The following is a 14,246-nucleotide window of genomic DNA, read 5'->3' as shown; positions in this document are numbered from 1 at the left end:
AATGAAAGTGAAGTTGGATGTGGCTGATATGGGACTGGGGCCAAATGTCAGCTGTGAAGTAAGGTGCACAGGAAAAGGATGGTAGGAAAGTGAATATCAGGGCCTGGCCTGTTGTAATTTGAGGGTTTGCACTTAGGTGCAGACATTGCTTTTACTTTCAAATAACTCCACATGCTCTGCATACACACAGAAATGATCCACTGTATCATGGTGACTGCAAGTAGATATGATGTAATCTAGGGCTTGTAGGCTATCACAAGAAGCAACAAATTTGGCCTGCAGTGGCCCACCCAAATGCACCCTTGGCCCACCCAATTAAAAATTCCTGGAGCCGGGCCTGCAACAAGGCCTTCACGGCTCAGATGGTCTGCAGATCACAGGCACTTCAAATACTCCCTTTGAGGAAGCGCCACACTCTGAAATGAATGGAGAACAAAGTCTCCTGGTGGATCAGCGAGCTAGGGTGATTTTGTGGAGTTGAAAACGCTCCACATAAATGAGCCTTCCCAGGGAGTCTTAAGTCTGCCGCGCAGCAGGAGGCCCTGCAGGATCGTGGCTGATAAAATGAAAGCCTCCTCCAAGCTTCTCACCGGCCTCTAGTGGGGTCCCTCGCCGCCCACCCATCACAGCTCACTGGCCACAGTGTATCACTGAGGGTTGGTAACTGGAGTACTCTGCTGTGCTTAATTGAGTGGTGGTAAATGTGTTTATGGTCTACTGGTCTCTTAGTGAGGTGATTCTCATACCTGTGACTTGCTCTGCTTAAGCGACCTCAGTGCTTTTGATACTCGGGTCTCTTCATGAGGTGACCTTCCATACATCTGACTTAATTCTCACATTCCTCTCTTCTACAGTGTGCCCAAGTGGATGACTGGATGGCAGCCAAGTCCATTTATGAGTTCTCATCCAGACACATTGAAAAAAGGTGTCCCCGGAAGAATACAGGTGAGTTAGACTTGTACCTCCTCGACTCTTGGGATTTGCATCTTGCGTCTATCTGAAGCTGCCAGACTATGCTGATGGTTCCGGGCTCGCTTGTCTCAGCAGCCACCATGTTTCATAGAGTGCTTAGAAGAGAGTTGAAGTTGGAGACATGCTCTGAATAAATGGGTAAAGAAAGGTTTTCTGTGACCATTTTCTTTTCCGCTTCAGTCTAGTGGGCCTGTTTGCATCATTGTCAACTTGCACTCCAAATGAGGAAAGACCCTGTAAACTACACTGCTCTTGTTTACCTTTACCCAACTTATGCTGAGAAGGGTTCACGGATCCCAGGTTTCCCTTCCAACCATTTTGTTAAACAGGTCTGTAATGGGCAGGGGTGAGGGGTGGTCTTTGAGGAGCGTAATGGGAGTTCAGCTTATACTTGAGGCTTTAATTATCATAAGTAGGACATTACACAGTGATGAGGGCGCCAGAGGCAGGTAGTGCTGCACCTACCACATAGCAGCTTCTATGCACATTGACTGATGCTTTTCTCCCTCAGGAACCTGAGGATCCAGGTGCAGATTCAAGCCTTTGCCGGGTGCAGTCCGTCACATATTTAGCAAACTTTGTCAAAGGCGATGGAGCCCACCCTCTATGGAAGTGGATGAAGAAGTAGGCTAAAGACTGTGGAACCTTTGGTGAGTGAGTATGTGCAGTCTGTCTATCTGCTGGTGCTCAGCATGACTTGTTTTATGCATTCCTTACAGCTGAGGTCTGTTCTGCGTGATTGACGGCTCAGTGCTTTGATGGACAGGCCTCTTCATGGGGAGACCTTGCATACTAAGGACTTGCTCTATGTGATTGAAGTCTCAGTTCTTTGCACAGGCCTCTTCATGGGGTGAGCTAGAGTACCTCTGACCTGCTCTGCGTGTTTGACGCCTTGGTACTTTTACGCACAGGCCTCTTCATCGGGTGACGCTGCATACCTCTGACTTGGTCTGCTTGTTTTTCCCGGTGATTTTCCTGACAAACCCTCTACTCAGTCATTGACTTCTCAGTGCTTTGACTCTTGGGCCTATTTTTGGGGCAATCTTGCAGACCTCTGACCTGCTCAGAGTGATTGACATCTCGGTCCTTTGACGCATGGGCCTCTTCATGGGGTGAGCTTGGGTACCTCTGATTTGCTCTGCACAATTCACTATTATGTGCTTTGATGCATGCTTCTCTTCATGACTCGATCTTGCATACCTTTGACTTTCTATTCAAATGACTTATCATTGCTTTGATACACTGACCTCTTCGTGGGGTGAACTTGCATACTCAGATTTGCTCTCTGATTGGCATCTTGGTGCTTTGACTCACGGGCCTCTGTAGGGGACAACCCTGCATACCTCGGACTACCTCTATGTGATGTATATCTTAGTGCTTTTGCACATGGGCCTCTTCATGGAGTAACCTTCAATAAATCTGATCTGCTCTACATGATTGACTTCTCAGTGCTTTGATGCATGCTCCTCTTCATGGGGCGATCTTGCATACCTCTGAATTTCGCTGCATACGACTTCTAGATGCTTTGGTGAACTGGTCTCTTCATGAGGGAAGGTAACAGAATATGCTGCTGTGCTTTATTGACCATTGGTAACAGGGAATACGCTGCTGTGCTTCATTGACAATTTGCAACTGCGAATTCTCTACTGTGCTATATTGAAGGGTGGTAACTGGGAGTATGCTGCTGTGCTTCACTAAGGTGGGGTTACAGAATACGCTGTGTGCTTTGAGCGTTGGTACCAGGGAATTCTCTGCTGTGCTTCATTGATGATTGATAACAAATTCGCCATTGGGCTTCATTGAGGAGTAGTAACTGGGAGTACACTGCTTTGCTTCAGTGAGTTGTGGTAACAGAATATGCTGCTGTGCTTAATTGAGCTTGGGTAATGGGTCATACGCTGCTGTGCTTCATTGACAATTTGTAACTGCAAAATCTTTACTGTGCTATACTGAGGGGTGGTAACAGGGAGTATGCTGCTCTGCTTCATTGAGGTATGGTAACCGAATGCGCTGCTGTGCTTTATTAAGTGTTTGTAACATTGCAAACCATTGAGGATTGGTAATTATGAATTTGCCACTGTGCTACATTGAGGAGTAGTAACTGGGAGTACACTACTTCCCTTCAGTGAGGTGTGTTAACAGAATACTCTGCTGTGCTGTATGGCGCATTTGCTACTGGGAATAAGCTGCTGTGCTTTATTGACTATTAGTAACTGTAAATTTGCTGTGGTTCCACATTGTGGGGTGATAACTGGGAGTACTCTGCTATATTTCACTGGGGTTTGGTAACAGAATAAGCTGCTGTGCTTTGAGCGTTGGTAACTGGGACTACACTGCTGTGCTTTATTGAAGAGCAGTACGGACTATGAGGGGGGTAACGGAGTACGCTGCTGTCTTTCTTTGAGGTGTGGTAACAGAATATGCTGCTGTGCTTTATTAAGCGGTTGTAACAGAGAATATGCTGCTGTTCTCCATTGATGATTGGTAACTGCCAAATCCCCACTGTGCTACATTGTGGAGTATTAACTGGGAGTACCCTGCTTTGCTTCACAGAGGTGTGGTTACAAAATACACTGCTGTGCTGTTCTGTATTGAGCATTGGTAACGGGGAATATGCTGCTGTGCTTCATTGACAATTTGCAAATGCAAATTCGCTACTGTGGTATATTGAGGGGTAGTAATTGGGAGTTTGATGCTCTGCCTCATTGAGGTGTGGTGACAGAATACGATGCTGCGCTTTATTGAGCGTTGGTAACAGGGAATACGCTGTTGTGCTTCATTGACAGTTTGTAACTGCAAATTCGCTACTGTGTTAATTTGAGGGGTGGTAAGTTTGATTGCGCTGCTGTACTTCATTAAAGAGTGGTACGGACTATGAGAGGGGTGACTGGGAGTAGGCTGCTGTCATTCACTGAGGTGGGGTAACCGAATATGCTGCTGTGCTGTATTGAGCGTTGATAACAGAATACGCTGCTTTACTTCATTGACGATTTGTAACTGCTACTTCACTACTGTACTATGTTGAGGGGTGGTAAATGGAAGTACGCTGTTGTGCTTCACTGAGGTGTGGTAGCAGAATACGCTGCTGTGCTTTATTAAGCGTTTGTAACCGGGAATACGCTGCTGTTCTTAATTGATGATTGGTAACTGCAAATTCGCCACCGTACTACATTGAGTAGTAACTGGGAGTACACTACTTTGCTTCAGTGAGGTGTGTTAACAGAATACTCTGCTGTGCTGTATTGAGCGTTTGCTACTGGAAATAAGCTGCTGTGCTTTATTGAAGAGCAGTACGGACTATGAGGGGGGTAACTGAGTACGCTGCTGTCCTTCTTTGAGGTGTGGTAACAGAATATGCTGCTGTGCTTTATTAAGCGTTTGTAATAGGGAATATGCTGCTGTTCTCCATTGATGATTGGTAACTGCGAATTCCCCATTGTGCTACATTGTGGAGTAGTAACTGGGAGTACACTGCCTTACTTAGGTGTGTTAAAAGAATACACTGCTGTGCTGAGCGTTGGTAACAGGGAATATTTTGCTGTGCTTCATTGACAGTTTGTAACTGCGAATTCGCTACTGTGCTATATTTAGGAGTAGTAACTGGGAGTACACTACTTCCCTTCAGTGAGGTGTGTTAACAGAATACTCTGCTGTGCTGTATGGCGCATTTGCTACTGGGAATAAGCTGCTGTGCTTTATTGACTATTAGTAACTGTAAATTTGCTGCTGTTCCACATTGTGGGGTGATAACTGGGAGTTCTCTGTTATATTTCACTGGGGTTTGGTAACAGAATAAGCTGCTGTGCTTTGAGCGTTGGTAACTGGGACTACACTGCTGTGCTTTATTGAAGAGCAGTACGGACTATGAGGGGGGGTAACGGAGTACGCTGCTGTCTTTCTTTGAGGTGTGGTAACCGAATATGCTGCTGTGCTTTATTAAGCGTTTGCAACAGGGATGAATATGCTGCTGTTCTCCATTGATGATTGGTAACTGCCAATTCCCCACTGTGCTACATTGTGGAGTATTAACTGGGAGTACCATGCTTTGCTTCACAGAGGTGTGGTTACAAAATACACTGCTGTGCTGTTCTGTATTGAGCATTGGTAACGGGGAATATGCTGCTGCGCTTCATTGACAATTTGCAACTGCAAATTCGCTACTGTGGTATATTGAGGGGTAGTAACTGGGAGTTTGCTGCTCTGCCTCATTGAGGTATGGTGACAGAATACGATGCTGTGCAGGGCTCGACAAATCCACTCGCCCGCTCGCATTTGTGAGGGAGAATTGATGAGGACGAGCTATTTTTAGGTCCTACTCGCCCTTTCTGGCGAGTAGGAAGACAAACCAACTTTTGTCCTCTGTCTTTGAAAACGGAGCAAAAGTGACAAGATAACAAGATTTAAAGGCATTTTTATTGCTCACAAAGGGAATGAGCAACAAAGATGCCTTTAAATCTTGTTATCTTGTCACTTTTGCTCCGGTTTCAGAGACTGAGGTCAAGTAGGTTGCAGTGAGGTCGAGGGGATTTTCCAAGGGACTAGACCTGCAGGACTGGTGCCATTTTTCGAGCCCTGCTGTGCTTTATTGAGCGTTGGTAACAGGGAATAGGCTGTTGTGCTTCATTGACAGTTAGTAACTGCAAATTCGCTACTGTGTTATTTTGAGGGGTGATAACTTTGACTGCGCTGCTGTACTTCATTAAAGAGTGGTACGGACTATGAGAGGGGTAACTGGGAGTACGCTGCTGTCATTCACTGAGGTGGGGTAACCGAATATGCTGCTGTGCTGTATTGAGCGTTGATAACAGAGAATACACTGCTGTACTTCATTGACGATTTGTAGCTGCTACTTCACTACTGTACTATGTTGAGGGGTGGTAAATGGAAGTACGCTGTTGTGCTTCACTGAGGTATGGTAGCAGAATACGCTGCTGTGCTGTTTTGAGCGTTTGTTAATGGGGATAACCTGCTGTGCTTTGATGATTGGTAAGTGCGAATTTGCTATTGTGCTATATTGAGGGGTGATAACTGGGAGTACGCTGCTCCATTAAGGTGTGGTAACAGAATACGCTGCTGTGTTTTAATAAGCGTTTGTAACAGGGAATACGCTGCAGTTCTTCAAAGATTCGAAACTGCGAATTCGCCACTGTGCTACATTGAGGAGTATTAACTGGGAGTACACTGCTTTTCTTCACTGAGGTTGTGGTTACAGAATACGCTGCTGTTCTGTATTGAGCATTGGTAACGGGGAATATGCTGCTGTGCTTCATTGACAATTTGCAACTGCAAATTCGCTACTGTGGTATATTGAGGGGTAGTAACTGGGAGTTTGCTGCTCTGCTTCATTGAAGTGTGTTAACAGAATACTCTGCTGTATTGAGCGTTTGCTACTGGGAATAAGCTGCTGTGCTTTATTGACTATTAGTAACTGCAAATTTGCTGCTGTGCTACATTGTGGGGAGGTGACAGAGTGCTCTGCTATACTTCACTGGGGTTTGGTAACAGAATAAGCTGCTGTGCTTTAAGCATTGGTAACTGAGACCATGCTGCTGTGCTTTATTGAAGAGCAGTACGGACTATGAGGGGGTAACGGAGTACGCTGCTGTCTTTTTTTGAGGTGTGGTAACAGAATATGCTGCTGTGCTTTATTAAGCGTTTGTAACAGGGAATGCGCTGCTGTTCTCCATTGATGATTGGTAACTGCCAATTCCCCACTGTGCTACATTGAGGAGTAGTAACTGGGAGTACACTGCTTTGTTTCACTGAGATGTGGCAACAGAATACGCTGCTGTGCTTTATTAAGCGTTTGTAACCGGGAATACGCTGCTGTTCTTAATTGATGATTGGTAACTGCAAATTCGCCACCGTACTACATCGAGTAGAAACTGGGAGTACACTACTTTGCTTCAGTGAGGTGTTAACAGAATACTCTGCTGTGCTGTATTGAGCGTTTGCTACTGGAAATAAGCTGCTGTGCTTTATTGAAGACTGGTACGGACTATGAGAGGGGTAACTGGGAGTACGCTGCTGTCCTTCACTGAAGTGTGTTAACAGAATACATTGCTGTATTGAGCGTTTGCTACTGGGAATAAGCTGCTGTGCTTTATTGACTATTAGTAACTGCAAATTTGCTGCTGTGCCACATTGTGGGGTGGTGACTGAGAGTGCTCTGCTATACTTCACTGGGGTTTGGTAACAGAATAAGCTGCTGTGCTTTAAGCGTTGGTAACTGGGACTATGCTGCTGTGCTTTATTGAAGAGCAGTACGGACTATGAGGGGGTAACGGAGTACGCTGCTGTCTTTTTTTGAGGTGTGGTAACAGAATATGCTGCTGTGCTTTATTAAGCGTTTGTAACGGGGAATACGCTGCTGTTCTCCATTGATGATTGGTAACTGCCAATTCCCCACTGTGCTACATTGTGGAGTATTAACTGGGAGTACCCTGCTCTGCTTCACAGAGGTGTGGTTACAAAATACACTGCTGTGCTGTTCTGTATTGAGCATTGGTAACGGGGAATATGCTGCTGTGCTTCATTGACAATTTGCAACTGCAAATTCGCTACTGTGGTATATTGAGGGGTAGTAATTGGGAGTTTGCTGCTCTGCCTCATTGAGGTGTGGTGACAGAATACGATGCTGCGCTTTATTGAGCGTTGGTAACAGGGAATATGCTGTTGTGCTTCATTGACAGTTTGTAACTGCAAATTCGCTACTGTGTTAATTTGAGGGGTGGTAAGTTTGACTGCGCTGCTGTACTTCATTAAAGAGTGGTACGGACTATGAGAGGGGTAACTGGGAGTATGCTGCTGTCATTCACTGAGGTGGGGTAACCGAATATGCTGCTGTGCTGTATTGAGCGTTGATAACAGAATACGCTGCTTTACTTCATTGACGATTTGTAACTGCTACTTCACTATGTTGAGGGGTGGTAAATGGAAGTACGCTGTTGTGCTTCACTGAGGTGTGGTAGCAGAATACGCTGCTGTGCTGTTTTGAGAATTTGTTAATGGGGATAACCTGCTGTGCTTTGATGATTGGTTAGTGCGAATTTGCTACTGTGCTATATTGAGGGGTGATAACTGGGAGTACGCTGCTCCATTGAGGTGTGGTAACAGAATACGCTGCTGTGCTTTAATAAGCATTTGTAACAGGGAATACGCTGCAGTTCTTCAAAGATTGGAAACTGCAAATTCGCCACTGTGCTACAATGAGGAGTAGTAACTGGGAGTACACTGCTTTGTTTCACTGAGGTGTGGTAACAGAATACGCTGCTGTGCTTTATTAGGCGTTTGTAACAGGGAATACGCTGCTGTTCTTAATTGATGATTGGTAACTGCAAATTCGCCACCGTACTACATCGAGTAGTAACTGGGAGTACACTACTTTGCTTCAGTGAGGTGTGTTAACAGAATACTCTGCTGTGTTGTATTGAGCATTTGCTACTGGAAATAAGCTGCTGTGCTTTATTGAAGAGCAGTACGGACTATGAGGGGGTTAACGGAGTACGCTGCTGTCCTTCTTTGAGGTGCTGTTACAGAATATGCTGCTGTGCTTTATTAAGCGTTTGTAATAGGGAATATGCTGCTGTTCTCCATTGATGATTGGTAACTGCGAATTCCCCATTGTGCTACATTGTGGAGTAGTAACTGGGAGTACACTGCTTTACTTAGGTGTGTTAAAAGAATACACTGCTGTGCTGAGCGTTGGTAACAGGGAATATTTTGCTGTGCTTCATTGACAGTTTGTAACTGCGAATTCGCTACTGTGCTATATTGAGGGGTGGTGACTTGGGACTACGCCGCTGTACCTCATTGAAGAGTGGTACGGACAATGAGGGGGGTAGCTGGGAGTAACTGCTGTCCTTCACTGAGGTGTGGTATCAGAATACGCTGCTGTGATTTATTGAGCGTTGGTAACAGGGAATACGCTGCTGTGCTTCATTGACAGTTTTCAACTGCAACTTCGCTACATTGAGAGGTGGTAACTGGGAGTACGCTGCTCCATTGAGGTGTGGTAATCGAATACGCTGATGTGCTTTATTAAGCGTTTGTAACAGGGAATACGCTGCTATGCTTCATTGACAATTTGCAACTGCAAATTAGCTACTGTACTATATTGAGGGGTGGGAACTGGGAGTACGCTACTCTGCTTCATTGAGGTGTGGTAACAGAATGCACTGCTGTGCTATATTGAGGGGTGGGAACTGGGAGTATGCTACTCTGCTTCATTGAGGTGTGGTAACAGAATGCACTGCTGTGCTTTTTTGGGCGTTGGTAACAGGGAATACACTGCAGTGCTTCATTGACAGTTTGTAACTGCAAATTTGCTACGGTGCTATTTTGTGGGGTGGTAACTTGGAGTACACTGCTTTGCTCTACTTAGGTGTGTTAAAAGAAGACACTGCTTTGCTGAGCGTTGGTAACGGGGAATATGCTGCTCTGCTTCATTGGGGTGTGGTAACAGAAAGCGCTGCTGTGCTTTTTTGGGCGTTGGTAACCGGGAATACACTGCAGTGCTTCATTGACAGTTTGTAACTGCAAATTTGCTACTGTGCTATATTGAGGGGTGGTGACTTGGACTACGCTGCTGTACTTCATTGAAGAGTGGTACGGACCATGAGGGGGGTAGCTGGGAGTAGCTGCTTGCTGTCCTTCACAGAGGTGTGGTAACAGAATATGCTGCTGTGCTTCCTTGACAATTTGCAAGTGCAAATTTGCTACTGTGCTATATTGTGGGGTGGTAACTTGGACTACGCTGCTGTACTTAATTGAGGTGTGGTAACAGAATACGCTGCTGTGCTGTATTGAGCGTTCTTTACTGGGAATAAGCTGCTGTGCTTTATTGTCAATTATTAACTGCAAATTTGCCACTGTGCTACATTGAGGAGTAGAAACTGGGAAGTACACTGCTTTGCTCCAGTGAGGTGTGTTAACAGAAAATGCTGCTTTGCTGTATTGAGCTTTCATTACTGGGAATACGCTTCTGTGCTTCATTGACAATTTGCCAATGTGCGACTGTGCGATATTGAGGGGTGATAAGTGGGAATACGCTGCTGTGCTTCATTGAGGTGTGGTAACAGAATGCGCTGCTGTGCTGAATTGAACATTTGTTACTGGGAATATGATGCTGTGCTTTATTGACAATCGGTAACTGCATATTTGCTATATTCTACATTGAGTAGTAACTGGAAGTACACTGCTTTGCTTTACTGAGGTGTGGAGCAGAATATGCTGCTGTGTTGTATTGAGAGTTCGTTACTGGGAATTCGCTGCTGCGGTTTATTGGCAATTGGTAATGGTGGGTGGTAGCTGGAGTATGCTGTTGTGCGTCTTCGAGGGGTGATAACTGGTGTTCTCCGCTGTGCTTCATTGGGGGGGTGGTAACAGAGTACGTATTTTTATGATTCAGGTGTGGTAACTGGGATTACGCTGCTCTGCTTCGAGGGATGGTAACTGGGATTACGCTGCTCTGCTTCGAGGGATGGTAACTGGGAATATGCTGCTGTGCTTCATTGATGTTTGGTAACTGCAAATTTGCTACTGTGCTACATTGCGGGGTGGTAACACGGAGTACTGTGCTGTGTTTCACTGGGATGTGGTAACAGAATATGCTGCAGTGCTTTGCGTGTTGGTAACAGGGAATACACTGCTATGCTTAATTGACAAATTGCAACTGTGAATTCGCTACTGTGCTATATTGAGGGTTGGTAACTGGGAGTATGCTGCTCTGCTTCATTGAGGTGTGGTGACAGAATATGCTGCTGTGCTTTATTAAGCGTAGTAATAGGGAATACGCTGCTGTGCTTCATTAATGATTGGTAACAGTGAATTGGTCACTGTGCTACATTGAGTAGTAACTGGGAGTACACTGCTTTGCTTCAGTGAGTTGATGTAACAGAATACACTGCTGTGCTTTATCGAGCGCTGGTAACTGGGAATATGCTGCTGTGCTTTATTGATGATTGGTAACTGCAAATTCACTACTGTTCTGCATTAAGGGGTGTTAACTGGATGTACTCTGCTGTGTTTCACTGAGGTGTGGTAACTGTTACACACATACTCTCGGCTGCAGGTCAGAGGGCGCCAAGGGTAATTCTAGCAGTCCCGGCGGTGAACTTGAACGAGGCAGTGGCGCTGTTCAAAGCCTTGTTCAGCTTGTGGACAAAGCAGGAGACTAAGGAAGTACAAATCCCATGAGCCTTGAGTCCATCACCGTTACATGGAGGAAGGAGGCGGACATGCAGTAGCGGTGAACGCGGGCAGATTATTTGAGCTGTGTGTGTGGATCGTTTGGCTGTTACCACAAGAAGTTTCCCGAGTTTTGTAATGGCTTTGCACTATTTTTGCAGTATGCTTTAATTTGAACATCTGTTCGTATGTTCTTCCGAGAACAATCCCCGAATAAGCCGCCCGGTTAGCTGAGTTGCTGCCTGGCGTCTTTAACCGTGGTTAAAAGTGGGATACTGCTGAAGTTGCGGTCGTTCCACAATCCTGCCTTTTGTACGGTCGTCTGTGTGACTATTAAGCTCTGCAGATCTTTCGGTTATAACAATTGAGTGCAAGACATTTGTGGAGTATTCAACAATACTGTTTGTTTACAATTATTATTATTTGTTTACAATTGGGGCATGAACTAGAAACGTGTTTGGATATAATTCCTGGCAAAGAAGAATGAAGGTCTATGACGCAGATAGCCTTCTAGGACATTATTGCGCAAATTGGGGGAAAAGGATCTTTGCTTTGCATGTGCTTCTAGATTCTATAGAAGGGGCCTACTCATCATGTGTTCTATAGTTTTTCTAACCGGAATCTTGAGTCCTGAGATTAAGGATCATACTGTGTGAGGTGGGGCACATGATACTTTAAGGTGGGTATGCAAAAAAGAAGGTTCATACTTAAAAATGTATCTCCTTACCTCATTTAAGATATTTCCTTCCCTCTCTCCCCTTCACCAATGAAATATCACAAACACCTGTTTAAAAGATATGCCTATAACTAACATGAAGTGTTCTAGGTGGTTTTATTTTTCTTTACAGGTAATGATAATATAGTGCTATATATTGATATGCCAAAAAAGTGTGACAGTGAGTGATAGCCATATTGTTTATTTCTTACAGGTCTCCCTCCCTGCTGTACCTTCCCTATCCTTCCCTCGCTTGATCACCTTAATCTTCCGTGCTTTAATAGCATATCGGAATTGAGGCGGTCGAGAGGTGGACCAAATAAGCATCGAACCAGCTCTGAGGATATATTGCTCATATGAATGCTAAAAGTAACAGAATACGCTGCTGTGCTGTATTGAGTGTTGGTAACGGGGATTAAGCTGCTGTACTTCATTGATCATTTGTAACTGCGAATTTGCCACTGTGCTACATTGAGGAGTAGTAACTGGGAATACACGGCATTGCTTTACTGAGGTGTGGTAACAGAATATGCTGCTGTGCTGTATTGAGCGTTGATAACGGCAAAATATGCAGTTATGCTGTATTGAGCATTTGTTACTGGGAATATGCTGCTGTACTTCATTGACAATTTGCAACTGCAAATTCGATACTATGCTATATTGAGGGGTGGTAACAGGGAGTATGCTGTTGTGATTCATTGAGGTGTGGTAACAAAATACGCTGCTGTGCTTTATTGAGAGTTGATAACAGGGAAAAATACACTGCTGTGCTCCTTTTACGATTTTTAATTGGGAATTCTCTGCTACGTTGAGTGGTGGTAAATGAAAGTACGCTGTTGTGCTTCACTGAGGTAACAGAATACTCTGCTGTTTTGAGCGTTCGTTACTAGGAATACACTGCTGTGGTTTATTGGCGATTGGTAACTGCAAATTTGCCGCAGTGCTACAATGATGTGTGTGGTAACTGGAGTATGCTGCTGTGTGTCTTCGAGGGGTGATAACTGGTGTATGAAGAATGTAACGTGAAGATGTGTACAATGAAACTTATTTCATGGCTTAGGTGGTTGGATGCAAATAGCATCACCACCTCCCACAAGAAAATGCCTTAGATGAGTTTGACACCCTTAAGGATTGGTTACGATTGTGATAACTACAGATTATAATCACACTATAGCACCCGTCCTGAATGGCATGTATGGGTGACATATGTGCAGCATGGATTGGACAAGTATGCACTTATTAATTCCAATATGTTTTTTTGTTTTACAGATGGATATGAAACATTACGGAACAGGATGAGAGAGAAGTGATCCTTGCTTTTCGTATGAGTGCAGCTTTCTGCCCTCTACTAAAATATAGGAAATTCCTAGATAAATAACACCAGGGAGGGAAAAGATTTTGCCCTGAATAAAGTTCCGGACCCGAACTGCCCATTTTTTGATGACTGAAACATTTTGGCACTAGGGTCATAGGACCATTACTTCCTTGCGACACCCCTTTTTCCATTTTTAATATCCCATACGATTCTGCGAAAGAAGCGATACCTGGAGCCGTAGGAGGATTTTTAATCTTTAAAACCCCTGGCCGTTTTCTCTTAAGTGCTCCCTGAAATATGGTCAAGCCCACCCTGACCTTTAGGAGTCCGGGTGTGAACCCAAAGAAGAAGCATGACACTACTGGAGTGAGTGAGGGTTATTTAGAAAAAAGAAATTGCTTCCTTTCCTGCGCTTGAGCGGTTGGTACCCTGGGAGGTTTTGATTACTACCCAACTTCCTCTAATCTAGGTGAAATTACTGAGTTCTCTGCTGTGTTTCCCTGAGGTGTGGTAACAGAATACGCTGCTGTGCTTCATTGACGATTTGTAACTGCGAATTCTGTACTTTGCTACATTGAAGGGTGGTAAATGGAAGTGGGCTGCTGTGCTTCACTGAGGGGTGGTAGTGGAATATGCTGCTGTGCAGAATTGAGCGATCGTTACTGGGAATATGCTGCTGTGCTTTATTTACAATTCGTAACTACAGATCTGCCACTATCCTACATTGGGGAGTAGTAACTGAATATGCTTCTGTGTTGTATTGAGCGTTTGGTACTGGGAATACGCTGCTGCAGGTTATTCGCGAATTCAAATTTAACACATTGTTACTATGAAGGGTGATAACTGGTGTACTTCACTGGGGGGGGGGGGGGGGGGTGGTTGGTAACAGAGTACGTATTTTTATGATTCAGGTGTGGAAACTGGGAATATGCTGCTCTGCTTCAAGGGATGGTAATTGGCCACTGTGCTGCACTGAGGAGTAGTAACTGGTATACACTGATTGCCTAACTGAGTTGTGCTAACAGAATACGCTGCTGTGTTTTTTTATTGAGCATT

At 44.7% G+C, this 14,246-nt stretch overlaps 1 long non-coding RNA gene across 1 annotated transcript; it reads left to right on the top strand.

Moving 5' to 3' along the window:
• The first annotated feature begins 851 nt into the window (after positions 1 to 851).
• Positions 852 to 14,046, top strand: LOC146833093 (uncharacterized). The gene is made up of 3 exons (XR_014960197.1): positions 852 to 945; positions 1,484 to 1,622; positions 13,145 to 14,046. It is a non-coding gene; the product is annotated as an uncharacterized LOC146833093 (long non-coding RNA).
• Positions 14,047 to 14,246: the final 200 nt, after the last annotated feature.

This window comes from Triturus cristatus, chromosome 4_2 (assembly GCF_964204655.1).
Source record: "Triturus cristatus chromosome 4_2, aTriCri1.1, whole genome shotgun sequence".
Lineage (NCBI taxonomy): Eukaryota > Metazoa > Chordata > Amphibia > Caudata > Salamandridae > Triturus > Triturus cristatus.
This window is presented reverse-complemented; position numbering and strand designations above follow the sequence as displayed.